This window comes from Chiloscyllium plagiosum, unplaced genomic scaffold (genome assembly GCF_037043375.1).
Source record: "Chiloscyllium plagiosum isolate Xiang-an unplaced genomic scaffold, Cpla_swu_hap1 HiC_scaffold_21, whole genome shotgun sequence".
NCBI lineage: Eukaryota > Metazoa > Chordata > Chondrichthyes > Orectolobiformes > Hemiscylliidae > Chiloscyllium > Chiloscyllium plagiosum.
The window spans coordinates 39,234,287-39,248,468 of NW_028270159.1; the positions used below are offsets into that span (position 1 = coordinate 39,234,287).

The following is a 14,182-nucleotide window of genomic DNA, read 5'->3' on the forward strand; positions in this document are numbered from 1 at the left end:
GTTTTAGCATGAGCTAAAACGTCCATGCAAGAATGAAATGTACCTGCAAACAATGGTGGATGTTACAGACAAATAGATAAGGTGCTGTGAGGGGAGGGGGTGTAGGTTAAGCTAGATATGCCTGTACAAACAGTTACAAGCATCTGTTTCCCACTTCAGCAAAGAACAAAAAAAAAAGACCACCATCAAAAGGTCATAAAGCTCAGTGTGAATAAAGAATAAAAAGGAAATATTGCTTTGGCAGTCACGAAAACAGATGGCAGTGAAGAAGGACAAATAACAATCAGACCACAAAGGGAGGTGGTCAAACGGCCTTGTGAGGCCAGAGATAAACATTTTCTCACTGACAAGGCCAGATGAGTTCAGAGATGAACAGCCGGGTTTAGATTAGAAACAGATGTATTCAGGGGAGGAGCAATGAGAGGAGCGAAGAGAAACAAGTTACATAAATATTGTGTACTAGTTGAATTCAGTGTGTGTGTGTGTGTGTGTCCCTGCCTTGTGGACACTGGACACAACACCCCTTTGCAAGAGCACAATAAACGATACTACTGATTCAGATCTTGTCTTGGACTGAAATTATTAAAGTGAGTGAGCTTCGTTTCTCACAAATCTGTCTGGTCCTGTTGGACTTCTGTAGGTTTCCATGAGAATCACCCATCCATGGTCAGTCAGACTACTAATTAAGTTCTTACCTATCTGTTCCACCCTTCCTATTGACCAATCACAATAACCCCCTATCTGCATCCATCTATCACCACCCCATCTATGTTTCCTCCAGCCCCACCCCTCTCCCTATTTATTTTTGATCTCCCTTCCCCCTCCTCAGTCCTGTTGAAGGGTCCCAACTGAAACATCGACTTTCTTTCCTGCTCCTTAGATGCTGTCTAATCTGCTGTGCCTATCCGGCTCCACATTTTATCGACTACTACTTAACCCAGATATTTTTGTATGTTTCCACTGTTCAATGGAAGGAAGTGACTACTACATGTGGAAGTAGAATTTTGACTCTCAAGGTTCACCCTCATGTCAGGAATGTCAGCTAATAATGGAATCCCTACAGTGCAGAGACCTTTCTGCCCACTGAATCTGCACTGACTTTCCAAAGGACATTCCACCCCTTCACCTGTAACCCTCTATTTACCATGCCTAAACCATCTAACCAGCACATCCCTGAATACTATGGGATAATTTCAGCATGGCCTATCCATCAAGCCTGCACATTTTGGAAAGTGGGAGGAAACCAAAGCACCCAGAGGAAATCTACACAAACATGGGGAGAACATGCAAATTCCACACAGGCTGCAATTGAACCCCGGTCCTTGTTGCTGTGAGGCTGCAGTGCTAACTACTGAGTCACAGTCCTGCCCCGCTGGACCCTATATTTTAGCACCCAACCCATTTACTCTCAAAAGTACTTTAAGATCCTCTCTGGAGTTTTCTCAGATCCATTGGAAATTCCAATTCTCATGCCTTCTGGCTATCTTTGAGTACATTCAGACATCTTTTAGGCCAGATAAAATTGATGAAATCGTCCTTGCAGGATATTTTGGTGAACATCAGGTTTCTTTATTAATCTATATTTTCAGCTCAATTAGCGACATGGACCATCCTCATTCAGATCTGACAGCAGCCATTCTGTTCCTTCACCTACACAACAGATTACGCACCCCAATCGCAGCAGCCATATGTTCTGTTATTGCCAATGACCTCACCCACTCCCACAGTTGTATTTATATCTAATAAGAAAGGAGGAGCTCACGTGCTTATGGGAAAGGACCACAACTGACATCATCTCCTTTTGGGAATGGTACTGCACGTCAGTCCATGTTTTGAGAGGCAGAGATCCAGATCTCCCTTGTTGAGACTGACGGGAATGGTGTTAGGAAACTGAGCTTACCAGTCTTCTCACTCCCAGGCTCCAGGCTGCTCTTGCATTTCCAGAACATCCATTTCAATTGAAAGTTGCAAAGATGCTTTTCACAAGAATTAATATTGTGTACAATAATTTAATAGCCTATAAATTAATTTGTCAGGGAAACGATAATATTCTCATCCAGTTGTCATGCTATAGGGTAAAACAGTGAGGGGAATTAATTCAGAGCAATTCCTTCATTTTAAATGAATAATTATAACTGGTCGCAGGCATTTCTTTGAGCTCAAGTGAGCTCCTCCTTTCTTATTAGATATAAATACAACTGTGGGAGTGGGTGAGGTTATTGGCAATAACAGAACATATGGCTGCCGCGATTGGGGTGCGTAATCTGTTGTGTAGGTGAAGGAACAGAATGGCTCCTGAAAGATCTGAATGAGGATGGTCCATGTCAGATGCAAACTTTTACATTCTTCTCCAAAATTCAAATTTAACCCATCTTATATTCGAAACCTGTTTTACAGATTTCAATGCCAGCACAATCACTCATTTTTCTTCCACAACCAATATAAATATTAAAATGAAAGTTTATTTTAATTATCAAACCAAAATGATGTTTATCTCTCTATGTTATGCAGAGAGCCAATAGGCCATTTAGATCAGTGCTTCAATATTTAGATGACCTTCAAGTGAACTTGCAAATAATCTCTTGATAATTACCGTCCGTACTGAAGTTTCACCACTTGGAAGATGCACTGAAGAGACACCATACCTTTTTATCCCTCCCTCTTCCTTTGGGATGAATACTGATACAACACTCTATATATCGAGGTAAGCTAGTAGATGTCAAGTGGTTACATTTATATGCACTCTTTATTCACAAAGCCCTTTCTTTCTGTGTTTGGAATAGTTATTACTGTGCTAAACTGCCTGCAATGTTTTGTGTAGGAAGCCTTGCTGCAAATGTATATCTTATCTGAACATAACATGATTTTCACTGCAATTACTCTGCAGAATTATCAGTTATGTGTTAAGAAATATAGTCTTTACATTGTAATGCAGCTGTAGGATATAAAATCTGCACATTCCTCACTCACACACTAGCAATGATATTCACCCTAGCAGCTCTGTTTCAATACATAGGACAGTGAGGATATTGCCACACTGAAAAGAACTTGAAATGAATTTGAATTAATGTGGTGCCTTTAGTTCACATTGTGTAGTCACCACTAAAATGTTCTCCTCCTTAACATTGGGTAGCTTGTGCAGATTTAGGAGAGCAGTTCTACAGATCAGTCAAGTGACAAACCAGCAGAGTCAGACTCATGGGATCATATCACTTAGCTAATGTCTCAGACTCCTGCTTCAGCATGTCTTTTACCACCAGCAAATCCATCAGATGTGGCAGTACAGAGTGATATGGTGGGGAGGGAATGGTCATGAGTGTTTTGAAATGAGCAGAGAGTTAGTGTTGTGCTTTTGTCAACTTAAGGATAACATACTCGCTTGACCCAGCAGAATGACTCAATAAAGTCACTTGACTGTACTCTGCAAGAGGCAATCATTCAGTCCATTGCACCTGCACCAGTTGTCTGAGTATTTTAACTAGGTGCTTGATGCTAGTCTCCTTCTTTTTCCCTGTAATTCCACACACGTTTCTACTTAAATCCATCAAGTAAAGATGCCACAATTCCATTATTTTAGAGAGAGACAACTGGTGGTGGTTTAACCTGAGGTGAGGGAGAGGTTGACAAAGAGACTCCTTCATGATAACCTTAACCAGTGCAGGAATTGAACCAACAATGCTCACTTGAATGCATCAATTCATCATGCTTCCACCACACTTCCAGGCAGTGCATTCCCAGACCCTAACCATGCTTTGTGTGAAAAGGATCCCTTCTCACCTTATATGTGTTGCTTTTGCAAGAACTGAAGAATTAGTCCTTCAGTTCTTGATCCAACCAGGAACAGTTCCTCCTGATCTACTCTGTCTGGACCCCTTGTATTTTGAAAACTTCCATCAGATCTTCTCTTAGCCTTCTCCCCCACCCCACCCAAGGAAAACAGCTTGAATTTTTTCAGTCTATCATCATTACTCCAGTCCAGTACATGGTACATCAGTTCCTGGAACACACTGTGCTCAGGTCAGGTGAGATGGGAGTGGAGGCCTCAGTCAGGAGTGGTTCCAGGGCACATGTTGCTGTGCATGGCCCTGTACCTATCTGCCTCGCCACCAATTTGTCAATGTCCTTTTGGTGTTCCTAATTATCCTCCCCATGCTTTACAATGCTCCCAAGTTGTATCATACCCAAGCTTTGAAGTTAGCCCATGCGCACCAAGATCTACATCATTCATATATAATAGTATTAACATGGAAAGCTTGATTGTATTCTGTCTAGAAGAAGGATGCTGTAATCCATGTTTTGAAAGATGTAATGATGCTGCCACTTTAAGAGTTTATTTTGTCCTTTTTTAAGTGAGGTTGTAAGGCAGAGGCATTGAACTAGCCACTGAAGACCACTTGAGTAAACAGCTTGGGAGTCCTTTGTTTTTTTAAAAAAATTGCATGAATGGGTGTGGTCAGCTCTCACAGAACTAAATTTCAGTGTTTTAGTTTGTTCAGTAGCGGCAGAAGCTATTGGGATCTCAACAGAGTTGGAAGATTCATTGAATGTCTCTTAGATGCTACTCTTTGAATTTTCTCCTCATGTCTTTTCCTTCTGGATTGGATAACTGCATGTGAACCTCTGTGTATAAATTTGCCTTTATGCCAAGGGGTGTGTTTTTGGAATGTTACTATATTGGAACAGTTAATTAGTAATAGTTGTAGCATCTATTATTCTGTTACATTTTCCAGAGTTAAGCGATTCTAAGTTCCTCTTTGTTTGTATTTTTAGCTAGTGTTTAAATAAATTGTGTATTGCTTAACGTCAAATAGTTTGAGCAGTCACATTGAATCTCAATCACAATACCTGATGTTTACCTTTAAAAATAAGAAATGTCAGGGCCTAGGTTATCTTTTTAAAATATTTTGAGGGGGTCTGGTCTGGTCCATGCACCCATTTTGTTTCTTGTTGAATATGCTTGTTTCTTCTGAAGAACAGTGTCTTCAATGAAGATTATACTCACAAAGTCATATGGCATCAGATCATATATGGGCAAGGAAAGGTCCTGCTAATGATCACATATCATTCATCCTTGGTTGGTGAATCAGCTCCTCCCCAAGTTGACTTGGAAAAAGCACTGAGGGTAACAATGACACAGAATATACTCTGGATAGAACACGACAATATCAATCAGCCAGAAGCTCTGGAAAATTCCTTTTCAGCCAGTCAGAATGGACAAACAATCAAAAGCGGTCTAGTAGATTACATAGAATAAGCCTTACCTGTTAAAGAACATGTCTTCTGTATGGTGTGGTCTTTGTGCTCAAGAATGTAATGGTTTTGAGAAAGGCTTTTGACCTGTTCAGAGTTCCATTTCCCTGCAAATAAATTAGTAACTATTTGAAGAAAATTAGAATAGCAGTCCAAACGAACTTTGCAGTTGTAAGACTAGTTTTTGATATGAGCACAAGATTCTAGTGATTGAGTGGGGATAATTTAAATATCCTTTTACTACAGGCTAGAATAACACTCTCTACAATGCCAAGCTGAATGGATCACCATTAGCCTCCTGCTCGGATTCTCATACCCTCTCAGATTTCCAATGCAGAAGGTCATTCGGAAAAGTTTGTCTGTGCCACTAATTTGTCAGAGCAATCAAAAAAGCTCTATTCCTTTTCCCTCATTGTGCTGTATCATTATTTCTATCTGAGGGGAGTACAGGTAAAACAATGCCCTCTATTTCAACACTACAGTAAGGTGAAATGCCTTTAACAGGTTGGTGAAATGCAGGGTATCCTTGATATTGGGTTTTAGACCTTCCCAGGGAGCCTGCAATGTGCAAAAAATCCTTTGGCAGAATTTATGCTGCACAGTAGAATGAGGAGCCTGTATTGGTGGGATTAGTCACCAGAGGGAGAAATTGGAGATCAACTCGATGGGACAGGAGGGAAGTAGAAAGTCAAAGATTTGAGAAACTAAGGGCAATACTGTTTGAACAGCCCTCAGTGAAGATCACTGTGCTGTTTGCAATTTTCTGCACAAATACGTTTGCTGCTACCATTTTTTGTAATGATAAGAATCTACATGGCCTGGAAGAGGAGAACTATTAGCTACTCTAATGAGAAGAGGCTCATATCTTCAACAAGCTATAGTTGATTGCATGTTAACAACTGTGTCTGCATTACACTAATGTGATAGATATTATTACCAGATGGTTGACCCAGATGAGAGATCTTATGCTAAGGTCTAAAGTTACTCTTTCACTAAGTACTGTGTACATCATCATAGCAGCTAGTGCTTAAGGTACACTTTAGAATTAACTCTTTCAGACCCACTACACATACATCTCCCTCCAAGTTATTTTAATTATAACAGAAATTTTTTAAAAATATATTTTTCTCATTATTAATAACCATCCATTTGTGTATATAGTTACATATAATACTATCCCATGTCCATTCCCACCCCTTCCTGTGTATCCAGGTCTTTGACTTCACAAATTCAGGCTGTCTGGAGGTTTTATTATTCTTCCAAATCACAATTCTTTTCAAATTTGGAAAGCTGGTAGAAGATTACAAAGGCTGAACATTTCTTTAATCTCTTAGATTTCTTTTGCAGAGCATTGTTTTCTACTTAAATCAGCAAATGTACCATTGCAACATCTGGAAGATTTTTAATCTCATGTATTTCTTTTGAAGAAGATGACTATTTTGTTGCAACAGGCAATTTCTTCCTTGCAATGTTTTGAATCTTTGGACATCGATCATCCCTCCTCAAAAGTGACATCCATTAAATTCTATGTACCACACTTTGAAATTGTGTCAGCAAAATTTTATTTTCAAATCTTGAATGTGGATCTGCGTTGAAGTATGTGGCTCTAATCTTATTGATTAGGTAGGATGCTTTTGTTCAGCTTCAGTGATTACAGTGTTGGTGAAACCACCAGATACATGTCCTCAATTCTGCTATTTAAAATGCTGCTTCTTGGATATTGTGATCTCTGTCATTATTACTGGCAAGACAAGGAAATAAGCTTTTTAAAAAAAACTTCATCTTCAGAATTGCTTCAATATCTGACATCAAATTTAAATCTGTTGTAACTATTTGTTTACCAAGCTGAGTCACCTCAGTTGAAGAAGCATCAATAAGCTCAAGTGGGATATATGGCTCAAAGGCAAATTCATTGCTGGTATTTTCTCACAAACCTTACCGATCCATGCAGTCTGAAATCTCTTCAGTGTTAATAACAGAGAAAAACACTTCTGACAATCCAATTTAGTCGCTGGTTTCCATCTTGGATCCTGAATGAAACAAATTTCTCATGCCAATGTAGTCAGTCAATCTCAATGAATGTTAAAATTCACTCACCACCAGGTTATACTCCAACTGGTTTATTTGGAAGCACTAGCTTTCAGAGAGCTTCTCATTCATCAGGTGGCTGTGGAGTATAAGATCATAACACAGAATTTATAGTAAAAGGTTACAGTGTCATGCAACTGAAATGATATATTGAACAAATCTGGATTGTTAAGTATTTCATCTTTTATAATGGGTTGCAGGTTTCGGTTCATTAATATGTATATTCCAGAACTTCTTTTAAGTCACCTTCTCAAGATAACTTAAGATTTTATAACAAAAGGTAGCATCTCAGCTCAGACAATGCATTAATGGTGTGAGGTCAGAGTCTGTCTGTATTCCAATCTTGAGTCAAACTGATTCTATTTCCAAAGTGGGTTTTACAAAATGTTACACGGATTGACTGTCTGCAGCGACTCCCTGCAGATAGTGCATTTTTTGAGCAATTTGGATGGGTATATGAATAGAAAGGGTTTGGAGGGATATGGGCTGGGTACTGGAAGGTGGGACTAGATTCGGTTGGGATATCTGGTCAGCATGGACGGGTTGGACCGAAGGCTCTGTTTCTGTGCTGTACATCTCTATGACACTAAGTTGTGTGTTCAGGTTTCGCTTTGAGTCTAGGGAATCTGTATGAAATCTTCAACTAGTTGTTCCCTTACCGACTGTTTAATAAATGAGGGCTTCTGGCCTGTTGCTCCACGACTGGCTGTTTCTGGTCCTTTTCCTTCTTGACTTTGAGCTTGACTTCTTCGACCATTTGAGGAAGATTGAAGCCAAGGCACACTTTTCTACTCAAATGTGAAAACTTTAAGTTGTACAAACATGTTTTTTTAAAAATTATTTGTATTACAAATTTGCTTGTAGCATGCCTTTTAACTTAAAATACATACCTCCTGGATCATCTGGTAGCACTGATTAGATTAGATTAGGTTAGATTACCTACAGTGTGGAAACAGGCCCTTCAGCCCAACAAGTCCATTGTTGTTAGCTTTAGGCTGTAGAACAGTTGAAAACACACTGCCTAAGTGGCATGACTGTAAATGACAAATTAAGGCAAGAGAGGATTTTTGATTAAGGAACTGTAGATGTTGGAAATCTGAAACAAAATCAGAAAGTGCTGGAAAATTTCAGCAGGTCTGGCAGCATCTATGAAGACAGTTCTGAAAAAGGGTCACTGGACACAAAATGTTAATTCTGATTTTTCTCCACTGATGCTGCCAAACCTGCTGAGCTTTTCCAGCAATTTCTCTGAGAGGACATTTGATGTTGCACATAACTTTATCCAAACAAAGAAAGTTTTAAAAACCTTTCAAATTTAATCCGCATACTCTCAGATTCATACAAACAAAGGTAGTTTAAGGTGATCCCGTAATATCAAATTTTACAAAGTTTAATAAGGATTAAAATGATCCTATTCTCATGGGATTATAATATGGGCCGATTAAAGCTGAACTCAGTGGTCTTATAGGTTTGGGAATCGAGGCACTTTACAGATGTGGACCAAACAATTAATCTATTTTTCTGGAGACAGCAGCTTCTGGTTTAAATTCTTTCTGAAAAGAATTGTCTGCCTGTAACACATGGATAGTCAAAAACAGCAGAAGACTTGACAACTACAAACATAGGTGGACAGGATAAGCAATCCATAAAACAATTCTTCTGTACCATTCATTTCAAAGTTGGCATGGTTTTCCCTGGCATTTCGTCTAAGATTTTTTTTTTAAAATGAGTTTCAGTTATATAACTGCCTGATCAATGCTCATGTTTCCATATAATGGAGCTGAAGCTGAAAGCCATTGCTACACAATGGGGGATGGATGGTCACTGTCCACAGCTAAGAGAGTGATGAATAGGTTCCCCAACAGCTCTCTTTACTAAGTTTACCACTTGGGAGTGTGGATGTCTGTGAATTTTCAGTTTTGATTAGACCATAGACAATAACGATATGAAGTCTATTGATTGTTTTAACTTAGCGTGACCAGTCAACAGAGGGAAGACCACCCAAGGCCATATATAAAAGAACCATACGATACAGGAGAAAATATAGGCCTTTCAGTCTATCAAAATTGCTCTGCCATTCAATCAGGGCTGATACGTTTCTCAAACCCATTCTCTTGCCTTCTCCTTGTAGCCCTTGATGCCTTTCCGAGTAAAGAACCTCTCTGTCTTAAAGGCACTCAATGACTTGGCCTCCACAGCCATGTGCGACAATGAGTCCCACAGATGAGCTGCCCTCCACTACTCACCAGCTGCCACTCTGAAAAAGACCCTTCATCCCCACTCTCTCTGCCTTTTGCAAGTCAGCCCATCCTCTATCCATACTAAAGCCTTTCCCCCACCACCATGGGCTCCCATCTAATTTAGCAGCCTCCTGTTCAGCAACTTGTCAAAGGCATTCAGGAATTCCAAATAGATAATCTCCACTGACTCTCCTTTGTCTCACTTGCTCATTATCACCTCAAAGAATTCTGGCAGATTAGTCAGATATGACCTCCCTTTGATGATGCCATGCTGATTCAGCATTTCCATAAGACCATAAGACATAGGAGCGGAAGTAAGGCCATTCGGCCCATCGAGTCCACTCCACCATTCAATCATGGCTGATGGGCATTTCAACTCCACTTACCCGCATTCTCACCGTAGCCCTTAATTCCTTGTGACATCAAGAATTTATCAATTTCTGCCTTGAAGACATTTAGCGTCTCAGCCTCCACTGCACTCTGTGGCAATAAATTCCACAGGCCCACCACTCTCTGGCTGAAGAAATGTCTCCACATTTCTGTTCTGAATTTACCCCCTCTAATTCTAAGGCTGTGTCCACGGGTCCTAGTCTCCTCGCCTAACGGAAACAATTTCCTAGCGTCCACCCTCTCCAAGCCATGTATTATCTTGTAAGTTTCTATTAGATCTCCCCTTAATCTTCTAAACTCCAAAGAAAACAATCCCAGGATCCTCAGCCGTTCCTCATATGTTAGACCTACCATTCCAGGGATCATCCGTGTGAATCTCCGCTGGACACGCTCCAGTGCCAGTTTGTCCCTCCTGAGGTGTGGGGACCAAAACTGGACACAGTACTCCAAATAGGACCTAACCAGAGCTTTATAAAGTCTCAGTAGCACAATGCTGCTTTTATATTCCAACCCTCTTGAGATAATTGACAACATTGCATTCGCTTTCTTAATCACGGACTCAACCTGTATGTTTACCTTTAGAGAATCCTCAACTAGCACTCCCAGATTCCTCTGTACTTTGGCTTTACAAATTTTCTCACCGTTTAGAAAGTAGTCCATACTTGTACTCTTTTTTCCAAAGTGCAAGACCTCGCATTTGCTCACATTGAATTCCATCAGCCATTTCCTGGACCACTCTCCCAAACTGTCTAGATCCTTCTGCAGCCTCCCCACTTCCTCAGTACTACCTGCCTGTCCACCTAACTTTGTATCATCGGCAAACTTCACTAGAATGCCCCCAGTCCCTTCATCCAGATCATTAATATATAACATGAACAGCTGCGGCCCCAACACTGAATCCTGCGGGACACCGCTTGTCACTGGTGTCCGAAAAAGAACCTTTTATCCTAACTCTCTGCCTTCTGTCAGACAGCCAATCCTCAATCCATACCAGTAGCTCACCTGGAACACCATGGGCCCTCACCTTGCTCAGCAGCCTCCCGTGTGCCACCTTATCAAAGGCCTTTTGGAAGTCTAGGTAGATAACATCCACTGGGTTTCCCTGGTCTAACCTACTTGTCACCACTTCAAAGAACTCCAACAGGTTTGTCAGGCACGACCTCCCCTTACTAAATCCATGTTGACTTGTTCTAATCCGACCCTGCTCTTCCAAGTATTTAGAAACCTCATCCTTAATGATGGATTCTAGAATTTTACCAACAACCGAGGTTAGGTTAATTGGCCTATAATTTTCCATATTTTTGCCTTGATCCTTTCTTGAACAAGGGGGTTACAACAGCGATCTTCCAATCATCCGGGACTTTCCCTGACTCCAGTGACTTTTGAAAGATCTCAACCAACGCCTCCGCTATTTCCTCAGCCACCTCCCTCAGAACTCTAGGATGTAGCCCATCGGGGCCAGGAGATTTATCAATTTTAAGACCTTTTAGCTTTTCTAGCACATTCTCTTTTGTAATGGCAACCATACTCAACTCAGCCCCCTGACTCCCTTTAATTGTTGGGATATTACTCATGTCTTCCACTGTGAAGACTGACGCAAAGTACTTATTAAGTTCTCCAGCTATTTCCTTTTCTCCCATCACTAGGCTTCCAGCATCAGTTTGAAGTGGCCCAATGTCTACTCTTGCCTGTCATTTCTTATGTATTGAAAGAAACTTTTACTATCATTTCTAATATTACTGGCTAGCCTACCTTCATATTTGATCCTCTCCTTCCTTATTTCTCTCTTTGTTATCCTCTGTTTGTTTTTGTAGCCTTCCCAATCTTCTGATTTCCCAGTGCTCTTGACCACTTTATAGGATCTCTCTTTTTCTTTAATACATTTCCTGACTTCCTTTGTCAGCCATGGCTGTCTAATCCCTCCCCGGATAATCTTTCTCTTCTTGGGGATGAACCTCTGTACAGTGTCCTCAATTTTACCCACAAACTCCTGCCATTTTTGCTCTACTGTCTTCCCTGCTAGGCTCTGCTTCCAGTCTATTTTCGTCAGTTCCTCTCTCATGCCCTCATAATTACCTTTATTTAACTGTAACACCATTACATCTGATCTTGCCTTCTCTCTTTCAAACTGCAGACTGAACTCTACCATATTATGATCGCTGCTTCCTAAGTTTTCCCTTACTTTAAGATTTTTTATAAAGTCTGGTTCATTACATAGCACTAGGTCCAGAATAGCCTGCTCCCTTGTGGGCTCCATGACAAGCTGTTCCAAAAAGCCATCCTGTAAGCATTCCATGAATTCCCTTTCTTTGGATCCACTGGCAACATTATTTACCCAGTCCACCTGCATATTGAAGTCTCCCATGATCACCGTGACCTTGCCTTTCTGACATGCCTTCTCTATTTCCCGGTACATGTTGCGCCCCTGGTCCTGACCACTGTTAGGAGGTCTGTACATAACTCCCATTTCAAGTAGTCTGCAATCATATCCTGAATAATGGACTCTTAAAATCTTTCAAATGACCTAGGTCATACTGACTGACCTATAGATTCCTGTCTTCTGCCTCCCTCTATCCCCTGTTACCTGCCCTAAATTCATTGACTCCTGAAATATCACCACCAAAGCTTCCACAATCTCCTCAGCTATCTCCTTCACAACTCTAGGGTGTAGTCCATCTGTTCCGAGTGATTTATCCACCTCCAGACCTTTCAGCTTTTTCAGCAACTTCTCCCTTATGACGACCACTACACTCACCTCTGCACCTGCCTCTCTTGAAGTTCGGGTATGCTGCTGGTGTCTTCCATTGTGAAAATTGATATAAAGCAGCTATTCAGTTCCTCCGCTATTTCTTTGTTCCCCACTTAGGTGGCACGGTGGCTCAGTGGTTAGCACTGCTCCTTCACAGCACTCGGGCGACTGTCTACGTGGAGTTTACGCATTCACCCAGTGTCTGCGTGGGTTTCCTCCGGGTACTCCAATTTCCTTCCACAGTCTAAAGATGTGCAGATTAGATAAATTGGCCATGCTAAGTTGCCCATAATGTTCAGGGATATGTACATTAGGTGCATTAGTTTGAGGTAAATGTAGAGGAATAAGGGGTAGGGGAATGGGTCTGGGTGGGTTACTCTGTGGAGGGTCAATGTGGACTTGTTGGGCAAAATGGGCAGTTTCCACACTGTAAGGATTCTATGAATTAATACGTCTTCTGCCTCATTTTCCAATGGTCCAATGTCCATTCTTGCCTCTCTTTTACATTTTAGATATCTAAAAACAATATTCCTTTACATTACCAGCAAGCTTACTCTAATATTTCATCTTATTCCCCCTTGTTCTTTTAGTAATCGTCAGCTAGCTTTTCCAAGTCTTCCCAATCCTATGGCTTCCCATTAATCTTCACCACATTATATGCTTTTTCTTTTGTGTTGTCACTGACTTTCCTCGTTAGCCATGGTTGTCCTATCCCCACCTCGGTATGTTTCTTCCTGCTTTGGATTACCTTCTACTGTGCCTCGCAGAAACTCCTGTCATTGCTGCTCCACCATTTTCCCTGCTAGGCTCCCCTTTTGGTCAAGTCTGACCAGCTCCTCCCTCACGTCTTTCCGTAGAGATGAAGTAACTATGAGTTTCAGAGATCTCTGAAGCGTGGTTGTTTTTAAATATTCCACCAGTAAATATATAATGTTATTTTTCATAAATAGAGCATGACTTTGTGACACAACTAGAGGCTGATTAATGGATGATCCACCTGATGTTTCAGTGATTTCTGAATTAATTTTGAACCTCGAGTCTGCAGCTCAGTTGCCTATGATTTTTATTCAAATATCCCTGCTATATACAAGAATAAGTAAAACAATCCTTCATGCTAGATTGAAGGAAATGTTACAGCAAACAGTGTTCTTTAACCAGAAGAAATTTGAATATTTTGAGCAAAGTGCTGCATAAATCAAAATTATTATATTTTTACATCTGTTGTCATTTTCTGCAGACAAACAGTAGCACTCTGACTTTGGTTGTGTGATCACAAAAGAATTTCAGTTCCAAGCAAAAATCAAAGAAGCTGGAATATAGCCAAACAGAATTTCTCTCATGGAAAGTGGAGGGGAATCAAAACATGATGATAAGCAAAGTTAATCAATCGATTTCAGCAATTAGTCAAATGGCTGTGGAGATTAACTGAACTAAAACACTATAAATCCCAATAAAATATTGTGCA

The 14,182-nt window shown here is 40.6% G+C and overlaps 1 long non-coding RNA gene across 1 annotated transcript in view; it reads left to right on the plus strand.

The window, feature by feature from the left end:
• Positions 1 to 2,629: 2,629 nt before the first annotated feature.
• The window catches only part of LOC122564653 (uncharacterized), a 38,633-nt gene continuing 27,080 nt past the window's right edge, over positions 2,630 to 14,182 (plus strand). Inside the window, exon 1 of the long non-coding RNA XR_015760783.1 lies at positions 2,630 to 2,704. This is a non-coding gene — a long non-coding RNA (uncharacterized LOC122564653). The remainder of the gene's footprint in view (positions 2,705 to 14,182) is intronic.